This window comes from Gobio gobio (genome assembly GCF_949357685.1).
Source record: "Gobio gobio genome assembly, chromosome: 15".
NCBI classification, from domain to species: domain Eukaryota; kingdom Metazoa; phylum Chordata; class Actinopteri; order Cypriniformes; family Gobionidae; genus Gobio; species Gobio gobio.
This window is the reverse complement of record NC_137108.1, coordinates 3,937,636-3,956,885: the sequence shown is the minus strand read 5'-3', so window position 1 is coordinate 3,956,885 and position 19,250 is coordinate 3,937,636.

The window sequence follows — 19,250 nt, the reverse complement described above, 5'->3', positions numbered from 1 at the left end:
TCCCTTTTTGTGCAAAGCAATGATAACTGCACGTGTTTCCTTGCAGGTAGCCATGGTTAACAGAGGAAGAACAATTATGTCAGGCACCACCCTCCACTTTGTTATTCTAACACAACCAGCATGACAGAGTGATCTCCTGCCTTGTCCTCACCAAAACTTTCACTCGTGTTAAAAAGAGAATTACTGACATGATGTCAGCTGGTCCTTTTGTGGTAGGGTTGAAATGTAGTGGACATGTTTTTTTGGGATTAAGTAAAATTTTCATGGCAAAGAGGGACCTTGCAATTAATTGCAATTAATTTGATCACTCTTCAGAACATTTTGGGGTATATTCAAATTGCCATCATAAAAAATGAGGCAACAGACTTTGTGAAAATTCATATTTGAGTCATTCTCAAAACTTTTTTGAGAAACCTGCTTGCAGCTTTAATTATTATTATTATTATTATTATTATTAAGACTGAAAGAGTTGTTGGAAGCTTGATGGTGTTGACACACTAAAGACATGTGACCGTGGTGTAGTTTGTTTATAGCCTAATTTGAGCTTTTTCGCTTTAGCTTTTAATTCTGGCGATTTAATTTACTCTTTAATTTACAAAATTCATCAAGTTGTGTTAATTTGTGAAGATCATCATGATGAGCAAAACGTGTAACTTTTGTTGGTCACAGAGCTTATTTTCTGCCATAATCCAAAAGCCAATGAAAAAAACCCTACTGAGTTTTTATCGAGAGAAATAGGATAATGCGAACTAGGTTGGACTATAAAAATATGCATTTATGGATAAATTATTCCTTTATGATCCAAGAGAAACAGTGGATTTAAAAAGTCTCCACACCCCTGGTAAAATAGCAGTTTTTTGTGATGAAACAAAAAATTAAACAAAGATAAATCATATCAGAACATTTGTTTTAAGAAATAAATAAAACATATGCAATGTATTTTAAAACCAAAGTGACACATTTCAGAGAAAAAAAACAAATCTTGGAATCACTAACTGCATAAGTGTGGATAATAGTGCAGAATTGCTTTAGTTTGAAATCACTATTATCATAATTTGTATTCTCCTTTACAGACAACTTGGACTTATTTACTTTGAATTAATTTTACAGCCAGTGTAATACTGGAGAAAATAATCTAAGCCTAATGGACTCTTAAGTCAATTAACTCATAACTTGCGATTTATTATACACATTATAGAAATGCTATGCTGTATAGTTTAGAAATAATAGGATCTTTTATAAATAATTGAGGGAGAGGGGATTGTTGGAATAAAACTGCTGTAGGGTTTGAGCCTTCTTCCAATGCTACTGATGCCCCTTTGACCCTTTCTGACTTCCTGCTGTGTGACCCCTGACCTCCACACAGCCGAGGGAGTCAGGCACACACATATCTTTCAGTGATGTATAATCATTTCAGCGCATCAAAGTCTTTCATATGACATTTCTGCTCAGCACAACACATCTGTTTGTCTGTAAAAAAAAAAAAAAAGACAGGAGAGAGAAATTGTGTGTTTTATAAGGAACACAGACAACACACATTTTAACTCAATAGATTATACAATATCAGTTTAGTGACCACATCTGTCAAGCTCCACAAATATCCAAAAAGGGGAAAAGCCTCAAACTTAAATGTGATGTGATTTCTTGTTTTCCTTTCTCTTTAGTGTGTTATGTAGCTGTGTGTGCATGTATAAGATCTGCCGAGTTACAAAGCTCAAAGTCTCAAACACAAAGAGATATTCTTTGCAAAAGTTAAGGCTCAGTCACGCATCCTAAAATGCTTCATTCAAACACACCCCACAAATCTACATCAGTCTGTGGGGGCAGAGTTTCGTAACACCGCACAAATGTATACGCAAAGAAAGAAGGCGTAACTTTTATTCGCTGTAGTATTGTTGCCGCCGGCACGCCATGTCATGAAGACGCTGTATTTTTCGTTGCGAAAGCCAAACTACTTCGTTTGGCCTTCCAAAAGATGACACAATTAGAAAACAGTGGTTAAGCTTTAGTTACAACACTGTTCCAGAACAGTACAACACAAATATTTGACTGTGTGCTGCACATTTTTCGGGAGGACTTTTTCCAGAAACTGGGAGAGTACAAGGCCGGCTGTGCACAAAGGCTGATTCTAAAAAGTGGGACTTTTTCATCTTTGCAAGTACAGTCTGGCGCTTCTGACTCAAAGACACGTGTGTTTGATTTTTTACGAATTTGCTACTGACTATTCAAACGTGAGTTTTGAGCAGTATAGAGTAGCGTATGTGGTAACGCTTTAGATTACGGCCTGGAAATTACTAAGTAAAGCGAATTTACAGCATAACTTTCAGTAATTATAGTGTAACTATAAAGTAAGTATGTGTAGGTATAAGGGAACAATATGTAATATTGGGGGAATAAAGGGGTAACTATCAGGAAAATTAACACATTATTTATACTGTAAGTATTTTTAAATTAAGGGGTAATTATCCGTGTAGTTACAGGGTAACTGGTGCTTGTTCCTCTCTTGTTTCGTGTAGTTACAGGGTAAGTATGAATCTGCGGGCTGTAAATTAAAGTGGTTCTTGTTCCCCTCTTGTTTCATGCAGTTACAGGGTAAGTACAATAAAAACACGTACACAATCTGATATCACTTGGAAAACAAGTTTTTTTTAAAACAGATTTACAACACTTATTCGTTTCTCTTGCTTGTCTTCATCCTCCTCTTGTTCCTCTTCTTTTTCGTCCTTGCCACAGATGAATCTTAAGAAGGAATCCCATGTCTCTAGCTATTCTGTATTAAGTAACTACACTGAAAATACAGTGCACTCAGAAATGTCCTCACTGTTTACTCGTCTTTCACCCTCATGCCATCCGAGATGTATACGACTTTATTTATTCATATGAACACAGAAAAATAAATAATCTCGGTTTTAATTTTTTTAATGCTCAAAACAATAGTATACAAACAATAACATAATTCTTGGTGTACTTTTTCTTTTAATAAATAATAATACAAAATATCAAAACAAGAAGAGGAAGACAAGCAAGAGAAGCAAAAAAGGGATAAAACGTGGTATTCTTCCACTCTGTAGAAGTTTGTATGTAGTCAGCTGTAGAGAAGACAGAAACTGAAACCAAATGCCTTTCTCTGTACTCCTAACAAAATTAACTCCATCATGAATATGAATATGATTATGAATAACGCATGAATGCATTTAAATGTTTCCCTGACATTAGTTACATCATATCGTAGTAATTGAGGTGACTGGCTCAAAACAATTGTGTCCAGTGGCTTTTACTCTGAAGCCAGTTAAGGTGGCTAGCCGAGTGCATTTAGTACCAGTCAAAAGTAATAGTTACATTTTTTTATGTTTTAAAAGAAGTCTCTTATGTTCACCAAAGCTGCATTTATTTGATCAAAATTAGCATAAAAAACATTCTAATATGCTGATTTGCTGCTCAATGATTATTTTTTTTATTATGTTGAAAACTTTGAATAATCATTTTTAATAATAATTGTTGGTGATTATTATTTTTGTGGAAACCGTGTGTGGATACACTACCATTCATTCCACTGATCAAAAATGACATTAAAAACATTTATAATGTTACAAAATATTAAATAAATGCTGTACTTTATACTTTATTTATAGTTTTACTTTTAACTTTATATTCATCAAAGAATTTTGATTGTTTTCAACATTGATAATACTCATTTCTATTATTAATAATTAAGCACCAATAATAATATACAACCACGAATCCAGAAAAGTTGGGACATTTTGGAAAATGCAACAAAATCAAGAATATGTGATTTTTATTTAATGGAAGGTACTTAGAAAATATGTCCAAACCCTCTGGAGTCTGAGCTGTTTTGGGGCCCTTTAGAAGTTTTGACATGCTCTGACATTTGTGCTTTTTTCAGTTGCTTATAAACACATTCATGGCAAAAGTGTAATTACACTGTATTTAACACAAACTGGGCTACCATAATGTCTAAGCAACATGTATGTACATGCTTGTTGTAACGTTTATATCTGAAGAGGCAAGTTGAAGACCCAAGTGCAGTTCTTTATTTTAAACATAAATCAAAACATAAAACAAGGACTTGACTTGACTTGACACAAAGACTTAGCAAAAACAGGACATAAACAGACTTTCCTTACAACGGGTTACAACGACAATAACAGACAAGGACACATGGCAAACATGAGGGCTAAATACACACAGACTAATGACAAGACAAGTGACACCTGTGAACAGTGATGAGACAATGAACCAATGACATGACACGACACAACACATGAGGGCATGGGAATCACATGACAATGAAACATGACAAAACCAGGAAGTGCATGACAAGACTGTGAACATGACACTCAAACATAACATGAACATGATAAACTAAAAACATAACCAAGAACAATGAACATGAACCAACACCAAAACACCCTGTGAAAGATCCCCCCCTCTATGGGCGGCCCCTGATGCCCAAACAACACCAAAACATTAATAGCCTAACAAAGTCTCGGGGGGGCGGTCTTGGGGGAGGGATGGGGGACCAGGCCCGTGCAGGTGCACCGGACCCAGATGTGACCTGGACGGGCTTGGGAGCTTGGGCGGACCTGGACCCTGTGGCGTGGGTGGACCTGGACCCTGTGGCGTGGGAGGACCTGGACCCTGTGGCGTGGGAGGACCTGGACCCGGTGGCGTGGGAGGATCTGGACCCTGTGGCGTGGGAGGACCTGGACCCTGTGGCGTGGGAGGACCTGGACCCTGTGGCGTGGGAGGACCTGGACCCTGTGGCGTGGGCGGACCTGGACCCTGTGGCGTGGGAGGACCTGGACCCTGTGGCGTGGGAGGACCTGGACCCTGTGGCGTGGGAGGGCCTGGACCCTGTGGCGTGGGAGGGCCTGGACCCTGTGGCGTGGGAGGACCTGGACCCTGTGGCGTGGGAGGACCTGGACCCTGTGGCGGGGGAGGACCTGGACCCTGTGGCGTGGGAGGACCTGGACCCTGTGGCGTGGGAGGACCTGGACCCTGTGGCGGGGGAGGACCTGGACCCTGTGGCGTGGGAGGACCTGGACCCTGTGGCGTGGGAGGACCTGGACCCTGTGGCGTGGGAGGACCTGGACCCTGTGGCCTACATCTCTGGATTCCCTGCAACTTTCCACAATATGATGTATGGTAGATGGTGAAAGACCTAAATTATTTTCAATTTTGAATTGAGAAATGTGATTTTTAAATTGTTTGACAATTATCTCTTGATATTTGGCCCAAAGTACATCTTTGCTTGCAAAGGCTGAGGTGCTCCTTTTACACTCAATTACGTTACCCTCACCTATATATATATATATATATATATATATATATATATATATATATATATATATATATGTATATATATGTATATATATATATATATAGGTGAGGGTAACGTAATTGAGTGTAAAAGGAGCGTAAAAGGATATATATATATATATATATATAGCCAAAATGTGTTCATATTTACAAAATACAATTAAGCTGTTCAGTGAAAACACTGGAAATATTGTCTTTGTTCTTTTGTCAGTTAAATAAAGTTGAAATAATTGAAAGATTCTTGATTGTATTGCATTTTACAGAATGTCCAAACTTTTCTGGATTTGGTATAATAATGGCATTATACATGTCTTGCCTGACACTTTTGAAAAGAGCCTACTGTTCACTTTCAAGGGAACTCAACGCTGCATCATAGCGTTGGCGCTATGGGAACACTCCTTGCGTGACCCGTCTCTGAAGCATGTGTGAAAACATGGCAATTGATTGGCAGACGGCAGCCCTTTGACGTCACAAGGAGCGCCCGCGAGGATAAAAGGGTGCCTGTTTTAGACGTCATTAGCCTTTGTGTCTCCAGGATCCGCTTATCTAAGTGTGTGCGTGTGAATGTAAGCTTGAGATCAGAGTGAGCTCTCACTTGATTCTTTTCTTGAGAGCTTGTGCTCTGTTTTCTTGTGCAACGTGGCAGTTTTGATCAGCTGAGAGCAGCACAGCCGAATGTTATTTGTTACTCTCGCTGTACCACAGTGTATGGGGTGTCAAAATTGCCAAAGGTTAGCCGTTTATGGCAAGGTATGTGTGGTAGCAGGTCTGGCCATGGGGCTCTGCAGATGACGGTATTTGTCTAATTTCCGCTCAGCAACGCTGCTGGAGTATGACGTTCATTTCCCCCTATGGAGAAGTTTAGGAGAAGCTCTATTGCCCTTTTCAGTCTCTCATACTTTGAGATTAGAGCAAATACAGATTATGTTGAAATTTCATGTTCGTATATGTAGGATTGCCAGACATAGATGAAAGAAGATGGGCTATTCTGCTTCTCGTGTCCCCCTTCATCAGCTGTTGTCTCCCCAGTGCGATGAATTCGTAAGTAGTCGCAATATACTCATTCTGTGTTTATAGTTGTGCAATGGCTGGCATCGGTAAGGAAAGATGGGCAATTTCGCTTCTCACATCGCACATCCTCACATGCCGCTTCTCCTTAATAAATGCGGAGATGGAAGGGTATGATCCTTGCATATAAGGGTTGCCAGACATAGCTGAAGGAAGTTAGGCAATTTCACTTTTCGCATCCCACTTCATCAACTGTCGCCCCTCCAGTGTGGACATAGTGGATATATGTAACATGTTTCTTAAGGTCTGTGAGGAGTATGAAGACAGAGTATAAAAGTGGCATCGCACTGTGCTGTCCTACTCTCTGTCCTCCTCGTTAGAGATATGGGAATAGGCAACCATTAGCCGATGAGGCTAAGGGTTAGAGCTTGGCCCTCCCCAAGCATTTTTGGGTGTTAAAGTGGGGTTTATAGGCTCCCTGGGGTATGGGTTACTGTTAATAAGTCCCTTCCTCAAGAGGTCACAGTGATGCGCCTGAATGGACTTCCCAGTCCTTTAGTTTTGGTGCTAGCTCACTATGATTGTGCATATCTTCACAGTTTAGTGAGGCAGGCACTTGTTCAGCATGGCGAAGTGGGTGTTAATGTTCCCATAGCGTCAGCGTTATGAAGCAGCGTTGAGTTCCCTCAAAAGGGAACGTCTAGGTTATAAATATAACCCTGATTCTGTGGAAATGAGATGCTGTGTCTCGTTGCGATGCTTTTGCCATGCCTGCACGTCTCATTCAGACAATAACCTGATGACGTCTTAAGCCCGGGATACACTGCACGATTTTAGCAATCCTATTAGATCATTACAAATCACACTATGGATCTATTAAACTTGGTTATGACATGTATGTAGACTATACGATGATGTCACGTTATGCTGAGGGAAACTGAGGTGAGGACTCAATTGCAGGGAAAAGGTTTTAATTAACGAAATAAACAGAAACACAAAACAAACACCCACGAGGGGGGAAACATAATATAATACAAAACATCATATAAATGAAACAAACAACAAACCAAAAAGTCAGGGAGCGGATCACAGGGAATGGACACCAGGGAGCGGATCACGGGGAAGGAACACGTAGACAATACAACGTAACCACAAAGACTGTGAGCACATGGGAACTATATAAAGGGGAAGAAATCAGGAGGGAACAGGTGGAGGAAATCAAACACTAATCAGATAACAAGGGGGAGGGATCAAACAATGACAGAGGCACATGGCCACACTAACAAAACCCACATGTGCACACAAGACAGGACAGGCATGTGACATAACCCCCTCTCTACGGAGCGGCTACCAGACGCTCCATCAGCCGAGGGCGGGGCAAGAAAGACAGACCAGGGAAGGACGGGAGGGACAGACGAAGAGGGACAGACCAGGGCGGCACGGGAGGAACGGACCAGGGCGGGACGGGAGGGACGGACCAGGGCGGGAAGGGAGGGACGGACCAGGGCGGGAAGGGAGGGACGGACGGACCAGGGCGGGAAGGGAGGGACGGACCAGGGCGGGAAGGGAGGGACGGACCAGGGCGGGAAGGGAGGGACGGACCAGGGCGGCACGGGAGGGACGGACCAGGGCGGCACGGGAGGGACGGACCAGGGCGGCACGGGAGGGACGGACCAGGGCGGCACGGGAGGGACGGACCAGGGCGGGACGGGAGGGACTGACCAGGGCGGCACGGGAGGGACGGACCAGGGCGGCACGGGAGGGACGGACCAGGGCGGCACGGGAGGGACGGACCAGGGCGGGACGGGAGGGACTGACCAGGGCGGGACGGGAGGGACTGACCAGGACGGGACGGAAGGGACAGACAAGGGAAAAACAGAAAAGGAAGGGGAAAACAAGGGAGAGACGGGGATCACAAAAAGTTCAGACGGCCCACGGAGTTCAGGCGGCCATCGGAGTTCAGGCGGCCAGCGGAGTTCAGGCGGCCAGCGGAGTTCAGGCGGCCAGCGGAGTTCAGGCGGCCAGCTGAGTTCAAGCTGCCAGGGCGACCTGCGGAGTTCAGGCGGCCGGGGTGGCCCGCGGAGTTCAGGCGGCCAGGGCGGCCCGCGGAGTTCAGGCGGCCAGGGCGGCCCGCGGAGTTCAGGCGGCCAGGGCGGCCCGCGGAGTTCAGGCGGCCAGGGCGGCCCGCGGAGTTCAGGCGGCCAGGGCGGCCCGCGGAGTTTAGGACGCCGGGCCGGCGCTGGAAGAGCAGGGCGCCGGGACGGCGTGGGAAGAGCAGGACGCCGGGGCGGCGCGGGAAGAGCAGGGCGCCGGGGCGGTGCGGGAAGAGCAAGGCGCCGGGGCGGCGCGGGAAGAGCAGGACGCCGGGGCGGCGCGGGAAGAGCAGGACGCCGGGGCGGCGCGGGAAGAGCAGGACGCCGGGCCGGCGCGGGAAGAGCAGGACGCCGGGCCGGCGCGGGAAGAGCAGGACGCCGGGCCGGCGCGGGAAGAGCAGGACGCCGGGCAGGCGCGGTCAGAGCAGGGACCACCGGCACAGGGACCACCGGCACAGGGACCACCGGCACAGGGACCACCGGGACACGATCCACCGGGACACGATCCACCGGGACACGGACCACCGGCACAGGGACCACCGGCACAGGGACCACCGGCACAGGGACCACCGGCACAGGGACCACCGGCACAGGGACCACCGGAACACGATCAGCTGGGACACGATCCACCGGAACAGGGATCACCGGAACTGGGACCACCCGAACACGGACCACAGGAGCAGGCATGGAGGGAACCTTTCTCCTCCTCCTCCGTTTCGGAACCACTGGAACTGGGTCCACCGGAACTGGGACAACCGGGACTGGGACCACCGGGACTGGGACCACCGGGACTGGGACCACCGGAACAGTCGTGGAGGTCAGTGGAGGACTAGGGTTCAAACGGTCGACAAACTCCCGGAACCCAAGACCTCCCATTCTCCTAATCTCCTCTGGACTGAGGGGCATATCCAGACAGAGATTGAAGACCTCCGCTTTCTCCAACTCATTGAGGCTCAAATGATGCACCTCAATAAGGAATTGGCAGGCAAACTCTCTTACATCCGCCCCCTGCTGACGGATGTATCTTGAGTTTACCTGCCGCATCACATGAAGCCGTCTGCTAAACTCCATGGCAAAAAATGGGAAACAAAAAAAAACAAATCCTCCTGCTGAGTCCTCTATTGGTGGTTACGTTCTGTCACGTTATGCTGAGGGAAACTGAGGTGAGGACTCAATTGCAGGGAAAAGGTTTTAATTAACGAAATAAACAGAAACACAAAACAAACACCCACGAGGGGGGAAACATAATATAATACAAAACATCATATAAATGAAACAAACAACAAACCAAAAAGTCAGGGAGCGGATCACAGGGAATGGACACCAGGGAGCGGATCACGGGGAAGGAACACGTAGACAATACAACGTAACCACAAAGACTGTGAGCACATGGGAACTATATAAAGGGGAAGAAATCAGGAGGGAACAGGTGGAGGAAATCAAACACTAATCAGATAACAAGGGGGAGGGATCAAACAATGACAGAGGCACATGGCCACACTAACAAAACCCACATGTGCACACAAGACAGGACAGGCATGTGACAGATGATGACAACTATTTACTTGTAGGTTACGATGCAAGTTTCTATAGAAGAATAAAATGTCATCAGCATGTGCTAGTGGTAAACAAAAAGACCATGATGAATCACACTTGGGCAGTTGTAGTTTTTATGTGTGCTGAAAAAAAAGGAAGGGAAAAGGTTGAGGTAAGCATGCTTGAGGTAAGCATTTTTTTTAAGTTTTAGCGCCATATTGCATTGATTTCATGTCACATTTTTATTGGCTGGTCTGTAGACGTAGGCTGTAGAAGCAAACACTGTGAGATGATCATGCTGGATTTCTGACACTGTCAGAAAATGATCGTTGGCTATCTTTGGTTGCAAGACTGTGACAACGACCGTCTTTGTACCTCTCTCACTGTACAATATAGGACCAACAATTAGGAGCCACGGTCACAGAAACTGTCTTGATTGTTTCACAATGGCAATCTATCATATGGCAATCTATCATAGAGACGTCATAGGGCTGCAATCTGCCAATCAATTGGCGTGTTTTCACACTTGATTCAGACGCTGGTCACGCAAGGGGTGTTCCCACAGCGTCAACATTATGACGCAGCGTCTCGTTCCCTCTCAGGGAACCAGGGTTATATTCATAACCTAGACGTTTTTACAGACTTGGTGAGCATAAGAGACTTTTTTCAAAAACATTACTTTCAAAAACTCAAAAGGGTCTTGGTAGTCTCAGGTTAAAATAATATTGTAATTGTCATTTTTAGGTAACCTATCACTTTAAGCTTTAAAGTAACTAGGCCTTGAACATTCATTCTACACAAAATAATTCAAAACAGTGGTAACATGGAGAGTTCAAAGGAAAGTGAGATCCTGTGACATTGAGTTGGAGGTATAGACTGACCTGATCAATATGTGAAGCAAACAGCGAAGCCCTTCAGAGGAATTCACAGCACAATATAAAGGGGGAAGTAGTGCACAGCAGCCAGAGTATGGAGCCAATGTCAAACAGAGGTGAAGGGAATTCAAACTCACAAACACATTTAACGCTTTGACACGCTGACCTGTAGACTCTGTGAAGCACTGATGTGTATTCATGAGTGATAGCAAGCGAGAGAGCCCGGAGAAAAATGTGATAACACGTACATTTACGCAACCACGCACACTCAAATAGCAGTAAGCCATTTCAATCATTTCATTGAAGTAGAAGAAAAATATGCACATTTCTATGCACATACAGTTTATGTGTACATATAGAGAACACATGCTCATTTATACTGCTGTTCTCTTATTGCGCGTGGGTTAACCTTGAATCTCATGCCCTCAACTGCTGCATTTTACTTTGATCTAAAGGTCATGGGTCAACATGAATACAGTTCCCACCCACAGAAAGACTCACCTCTGCTTTTCAGTGGCATCTGAATCAGTGGTTCTCAAATGGTTTTGCATTGGATATCAAGTGGCCACCCAATACAGTACCCAAATTATTTATCATATATGTTTATGCACATTGCAAGTGCACCAGTATGGAGGTGGGAGAGGATCAGGGGTATCAAAATCCTATAGTGAGTCTTGCTTCAGCACTAATAAGTCACTTAAACATTCACAATATTGAGCTATAGTATTTAGGATTAGGAGTAATTGATATTACAAACATCACCTTTGGGGATTTTTAAATATATATATTTGAAGAATATAATGAAAATGAAAGTTGAAACCGAACCGTAACCGTAACTAGTCATTTTAGATTGAATATATCATAAAGGCTTAGCCTCCTACAGTGATGAAAGGTCATGGACAAATGTCTCAGCGCGACTGATATAAAACTAATTTAATTGGAACATAGCTACAAGTGAAATGTGTGTCCTAAACAAACACCCACTTTTTTGGCTTCCATTAGTTGCATTTAAAAAAAAAAGTTATAAGTGAGATTTTGTGTGTGAAGTGACCCTTGTTTAAATAAAAGTGTGAGAATTTAAATGACTGGATGGCAGCAGAAGATAGTATGGCAAAACATTCTAAAAGCAATTCATGTAAGAGAGCGCACTCTGCATATTAAATGCTTTTTAAAACTATACAATCTGGTAATGCTTATTCTCGGCACCCATCGTTCTCCCAGCTGCATGCGGGGAGCAGGGAAGAGAATTAATGAGCGAGAGCAGCTCCTGTAACAAGAATGCCAGAACATGTTACAACTGTTGTCCGATCACGGTAACCGTCTGTGAGCACTGCAGTATGTGTCCTTTGGGGCATTGCTGTGAGGAGAACCTGCATGCCTGCTGGAAACCACTGAATTAAACATGCAATGTGTTGAGGTCGTGACAAATGTAGTGAAGTCATGTGATAAGCATACTACTGTTTAAAATGGTTATATTGTGGAGTAATGCCTTGGCCAATGTCATCAAAGCTCTCTTGTTTGAAGTCTAATGTGGCGTTCACACCGGACGCGAATTACGCAAATAAATCGCGCTATTCGTGCGAAGTTGGACGCTTGAACATTTTGAGTTTACTCGCTTCATTCGCGCTCATTAAAAATTTACATCTCAGGTGTGGGTTACACAGTCCTGCAGAGTTTAGCTCCAACTTGCCTCAACACACCTCTCTGGAAGTTTCTAGTATGCCTAATAAGACCTTGATTAGCTGGTTCAGCTGTGTTTAATTGATGTTGGAGCTAACCTCTGCAGTTTTGCTCCAACCCTCCAGGAGCAAGATTGGACACCCCTGCTCTAAACAATCCCCATGGCATCACCATGCCCCTCATAGAGTGTGCACGCACCCCTGCAGGCAGAGCCAACCCTTTACTTTTAGATGCTGTAGAAATAGCCTCCACGATCCAATGGAAAGACACTGTTTGGATAGTGGCTTCCCACGGAACAGGGTTGGCATACAAATCTACATCTGCTTAATGTATCTGCATAAAACTTGTACTGGGCAAAAAGCATGAAATCCCCTGTCTTATAGAGAGGTTTGTAGAGAGATTTGTAGAGTCAATAGAGAGGTTTCACTGCATGAAAAGTGGGATTTTCGTCAGTATGTGACACTGTAGATTGCCGTGGAACTTCAGGTTTACGACTGTGCACGGCAATTTGCAGGCAACACCGAAAACTGCCGTAAATTGTCGGAAATTGACGTGGGCCTTGCTTGGCAGTTGTCCCCCCATGACCCCCCTTAATTCTAGGGGAGGCTTTATCATGTAAATGAACATGCTGTGAGCTACACAAATGCAAGTCAGAGTAGCAGCAGGGGGAGTTTTATCTAGGTTCTGAATTTTTTTAACTAAAACAAGTTTAAAGTTTAAGTTAAAATGTTAACTTAAATTTAAGTTAAATGTACTCGTTTTAGTTCACATTACAAAATTTTTAGGGCAACCAGTTTGCTCCAATTTTTTAAGTAGATTCAACTTGTCCGGGCTCACAGTGTAGATTAATTACTCTGTATGTCATTAGCAATAACCAATGTTATGTAAAAAAAACAAAATACAGGACAGCAGTTCATGTCTTCAACCTTTAGAGAGGTTATGTGATGCAACAAGACAATGAACCAAAGCACACAAATAAATCAAGTAAAGCACACAGTTTACATACCAAAATTTATTTTTCCACCCTGCACTGTGAATGATTTCTAAATGGCTATTAATCATAAATGTGAAAAGTACAAGTTTGTGTGTTTATAGTTAAGTCAGATTGTGTTTTTCTGTAATTGTAATTTAAATTGAGCTCACACCACATTTTATGAATTATCAATGCAGATTTTCAAGAGGTGGTTTCCTGGACAGGGTTTAAATTATGCCAAGAGTAGGCCTTAATCTAGTTAATCGTGAGTTAAAAAATTGTTGCCTGGAACAAAGATTAAGCAGAGATTACTAACACCTGGACTATGAGTCCTGAACTAAAATAAACTGGATTCATTTACAGTTTTATCTAATTGCTTCACACAATTTCTGAAAATATGGCTCCATTTCTTGTAACTCTACACACAAAACACACAACATGCAAAACATCAGACATCGCTTGCAAAAGCAACACTTTGTGCAAAACTATTTTAACTCTTCCAAAAATGTTGTTTTTGCATATATCTAACTACACACAAATATGCACAACTGAGGAATTTTACAGTTGAACTGAAATCAGCTGAACTGAATCAACACTGAAGTCACTTGAGCTGAATATTGACACTATATTGGCTTGTTAGAGACGGTTTACAGCAGAATTTGTTTTGAACTTGTTACTGAAGCTGCTATGAAACAATATATTTTGTTGTATGCATATTCTTTCTTTCTCAAACCTTAGTTTTGATTTCTAAGTGATCAATTTATGTATAAGTGTTTTCACACATGATCATTGGCTGTATGGGTCCTCAGTAAATTAATGTGGCATTTAAATGGCAAAAGTTATTCTTGTCTCTATAACTTATGGCTTCCTAAAGACACGTTTATGGGTAAATAAAATATTAATAATATAAATAAAATGTATATCAAAACATATTTTAAATATAATGAAGTCATTTTATTATAGCACTCATCAGATGTTCCTGGAAACAAAACAGAGACAGAACAGTATAAACAAACTATACAACAAACTAAACACCAAATTACAAAAACATTATTATGTGAAAGTGAATAAAGTTGTGTGTGTGTGTGTTTTCAGTTATAAATATGTGCTGTGTAAATTAGCCTATATATACTTTTAGAAATTATATATAGCCTAACTTTAAAAAACAAACAATAACCCATATAGATAAATTATAATAATTGTATAATATTAAGCATTTACTTAATATACATTGTAACATTAGGCTACTTTACTCTAGCACAGTAGTCAGTTAAGCAATTAATTAATATCTTATATTAATATGTATGTAGCCTAGGCTACATCTAAAGGTAAGTCTGCTTTAAAAAATATATATATTATACATCGACATGTACAGAATTTGCGCGTTAAGAAACACGTTCAAATGTGTCTTCTTAACATGTTAAAACTGTGCGTCGACTGTGTTTGTATGCCTGTTACACGACCAGAATGTGCGCATCTACACATACAAAAGAAACACGTAAAAAAATTGCGGCGTTGACGCGGAAAACAGGGCGTGTTGAAACAGTCATAAGTCACGCATTTCGTATAAAGAGATTTGGCCCCGGGCGCGTTCCATAGTAGAGCCCTAGTCCAATGACGTGCGAGGTCGAGGTCATGGCCATGACTCGTAGAAGATGAGCTTTAAACTTTTTTTTTTTTTACATTTCCTGTTTTTTGCTGCTTTCCTTTTTCGTGATCAACAATGACAGGACGCCGTCTTCAACTCAATCTCTGCATGGACGCGACCAACTTTTTGGACTCATTTTCAGGAGGCTGTCTTCGTCTTCACAACTCTGAGGCAAACTGCAGGCGCTATGAACCACAGCATGGGTAATGTAACGTTACGATTTAAAGAATATGCTTTTATTCAGATGTATAAGGAAATGGATGCGTTAATAGATCCGAGCTTAAAACTGCACATTTTGTTTACACAGACTATCCTCGCCTCATAACGAAGCCGTGAGCTCTTATTTTTGTGTGTAATTGTGTGTAAGTAACTTCTAATGTGTTTCTCATTACTTGTTTAATTTTACCGTGACTGTTTTTATTAATACCAGTCTCATGTAATTGTTTTCCAGCTGCCTGTAAGACGTATTATGAATCGACACGCCGGAGCTTCAGATACAAACAACCTGAACTTACATCGCAGGCGGAAACTGCGAAGTTTAGCTCGGAGTCGATCAAGAAGAAATAGGGTAAGATTTATTATATTAGATCCGTTTTTTGTCAATGTGAGTATTTTTTAGGTTGCTTATTGTCTTTATGGATTGTATTACAGTTGCTGGAAGCGAGATTGTGCTGGATGAGGTGGACATTTGGAAGTGCGCGACCATTGAACTCATATCTGACGAGGAAGACGGCTTTGTTGACGGGGTGTCTGGATGGATTGTGCGGCCACCGCCCTCACGCAGCCTGGAGCTCGACGAACTTTACATTACATTACGAGACATTACTGCTGCACTGTACATAGTTGTGTGTTTAACAATAAAGCTCTTTCTTTGAATAAACAGCTGTGTTTTATAAATGAAGCCCTTTCTTTGAATGAACAGCTGTATGCTTGTAAATTAAGCTCTTTCTTTGAATAAACGGCACGGTCCGTATAATTTTCCCATATATTCCTTGATGGGGTGGGGGGGGCTCTCCACCTACGTCATGGTTCGTTTACGTCAATTTGTGGCACAGACGAACGCGACGTTCGCTGCCTCTAAATTGTTGAAAACTGCAGAAAATTAGGGAGATTTCCGGGAGTATACAGGCGTTTACGGGGTCGAAAATCCCACTTTTCATGCAGTGTTTGACAGTGATTTAGTGCCAAACGAGAGTGCACTATATACCCCATCACGGCGCAACATCACTCTTTGTTCATCCAACACAAATTGGATGCATGAGGGATGCACCAACAGCGAATGGATGCCAAATACATTTTTAACATGGAATGGGGCAACTTTCCTCCAACAATTCCAGTAAAACCGTCAGTATCCCAACATTCAGGCACCGATTCAGCGATAAAGATCTTTGCCTGCACCAAGCTTTAAACCCGCACCACTTCAATGCATAAAGCCTCCTTGTCGACAGCGCCCTAGCACCACGACATTGATTGGGAGCCCCACTGCCTCAGTGGGTAAGCCCATAGAGACCACAGCTCCGGCCGAGGGTGTAGAATCTGTCCCTGCATAGGGAAGTCACCATGTTGTTCCTGGCAGCAACATCATGATGCCAACAAGGAGCCACCAAACAAATGAAAGACCCTGTCCAGGGTGTCTGAAATGCATACAGCAGGGCCCTGGACTATATATACAACAGGGCGTCCACCTCCAGCAGGGCTCTCCTCTCCATGATTGAGAAAAACAACGGGTAGTGTGTGTTTTCTGCTGATGCAAAAATCCACATTGGCCCTGCCAAACTGATCCCAGATCTGCACAACGATCAGAGGGTGCAAACGCCACTCCCTGACCTGTGTTCTCCTCCTGGACCACAGGTCTGCTACACCATTTAGGCCTCCCCTACCACAATGGACTGCTGCTAGCCAGCCATGTAGAGGGAAATATATTTGTTTCTTTGGCAGCAAGAAGTTAGTATGTTGTAACAATGGCATGCAGAAATGAGGAGACATATTTGCAAACACAGAATGCACACTAATACAAGAGGCATGATTTATCAAGAGAACAGAGTTGGCCAATCATAGCGTGATGGAGGCATTGGCTCCTCTCACATGACTTTTCCTCATTCATTCTCCATCACGCCCCATCATGGCACACTCATGGCATGCTTTAGGGGTCGATTAACACTCAATGGGCTATGGGGAGGCAAGATAAATGTTGTCTCCCATTGCAACTTTAACAGCCAATGTCGCTGTTGGACAGTGATTTATACACTTTGTAATGTCATATTTCAATATCATGGACGTCGGAAGCAAAAAAAAAAGTGGGTGAGTCCTCTCCCAGAAAATTTTACTGGAGTAGATGGCATTTACATTAAGTACAAATATACAACCTTGTTTACTTAACGTCTGTTTGGGACAGACAAAAGGATGGGAAACACTGAATCATTAGCAGTGGCAATAGTGTAGGGGTAAGATGCATGGCAGAGTTTTGACGCAAATCGACCCGAGGTTCGAATCCACCTTTTGCCGAACTCGCTCTACTCCCTTTTCCCATCACATATCAGATCGGAAAAGTATTTATTTTTAATAAAAATGAAAAAAAAAAAAATTTGAAAAGTGGAAATAAAGCGTCTGAGTATTTATCAGTTAGGGGAAGGAAAACAGACATGCGCTGAATTAGAGACGATAAAAGTGAGTGGGGCCAAGATCACTGGTCGTAAAAAGTGGGTGGGTCTTGTCCCGCACACACATACAATGGTTCCGACACCTATGTTCAATATACACTCACCTAAAGGATTATTAGGAACACCTGTTCAATTTCTCATTAATGCAATTATCTAATCAACCAATCACATGGCAGTTGCTTCAATGCATTTAGGGGTGTGGTCCTGGTCAAGACAATCTCCTGAACTCCAAACTGGATGTCAGACTGGGAAAGAAAGGTGATTTAAGCAGTTTTGAGTGTGGCATGGTTGATGGTGCCAGACGGGCCGGTCTGAGTATTTCACAATCTGCTCAGTTACTGGGATTTTCACGCACAATTTCTAGGGTTTACAAAGAATGGTGTGAAAAGGGAAAAACATCCAGTATGTGGCAGTCCTGTGGGCGAAAATGCCTTGTTGACACTAGAGGTCAGAGGAGAATGGGCCGACTGATTCAAGCTGATAGAAGAGCAACTTTGACTGAAATAACCACCCGTTACAACCAAGGTATGCAGCAAATAATTTGTGAAGCCACAACACACACAACATTGAGGCGGATGGGCTACAACAGCAGAAGACCCCACCGGGTACCACTCATCTCCAATTCAAATAGGAAAAAGAGGCTACAATTTGCACAAGCTCACCAAAATTGGACAGTTGAAGACTGTAAAAATGTTGCCTGGTCTGATGAGTCTCGATTTCTGTTGAGACATTCAGATGGTAGAGTCAGAATTTGGCGTAAACAGAATGAGAACATGGATCCATCATGCCTTGTTACCACTGTGCAGACTGGTGGTGGTGGTGTAATGGTGTGGGGGATGTTTTCTTGGCACACTTTAGGCCCCTTAGTGCCAATTGGGCATCGTTTAAATGCCACGGCCTACCTGAGCATTGTTTCTGACCATGTCCATCCCTTTATGACCACCATGTCCCCATCCTCTGATGGCTACTTCCAGCAGGATAATGCACCGTCACAAAGCTCCAATCATTTCAAATTGGTTTCTTGAACATGACAATGAGTTCACTGGACTAAAATGGCCCCCACAGTCACCAGATCTCAACCCAATAGAGCATCTTTGGGATGTGGTGGAACGGGAGCTTCATGCCCTGGATGTGCATCCCACAAATCTCCATCAACTGCAAGATGCTCTCCTATCAATATGGGCCAACATTTCTAAAGAATGCTTTCAGCACCTTGTTGAATCAATGCCACGTAGAATTAAGGCAGTTCTGAAGGCGAAAGGGGGTCAAACACAGTTTTAGTATGGTGTTCCTAATAATCCTTTAGGTGAGTGTATTTTTGTTGTTTTATTTTTGTTCCATGAATTATTTTCTTCTCCAATGTTTTGAGAAGGTAAATGCCCTCAGACATCAGAGGAAACCATAGTAAGACACATCATAGTAGAAAGTACGCTGTAA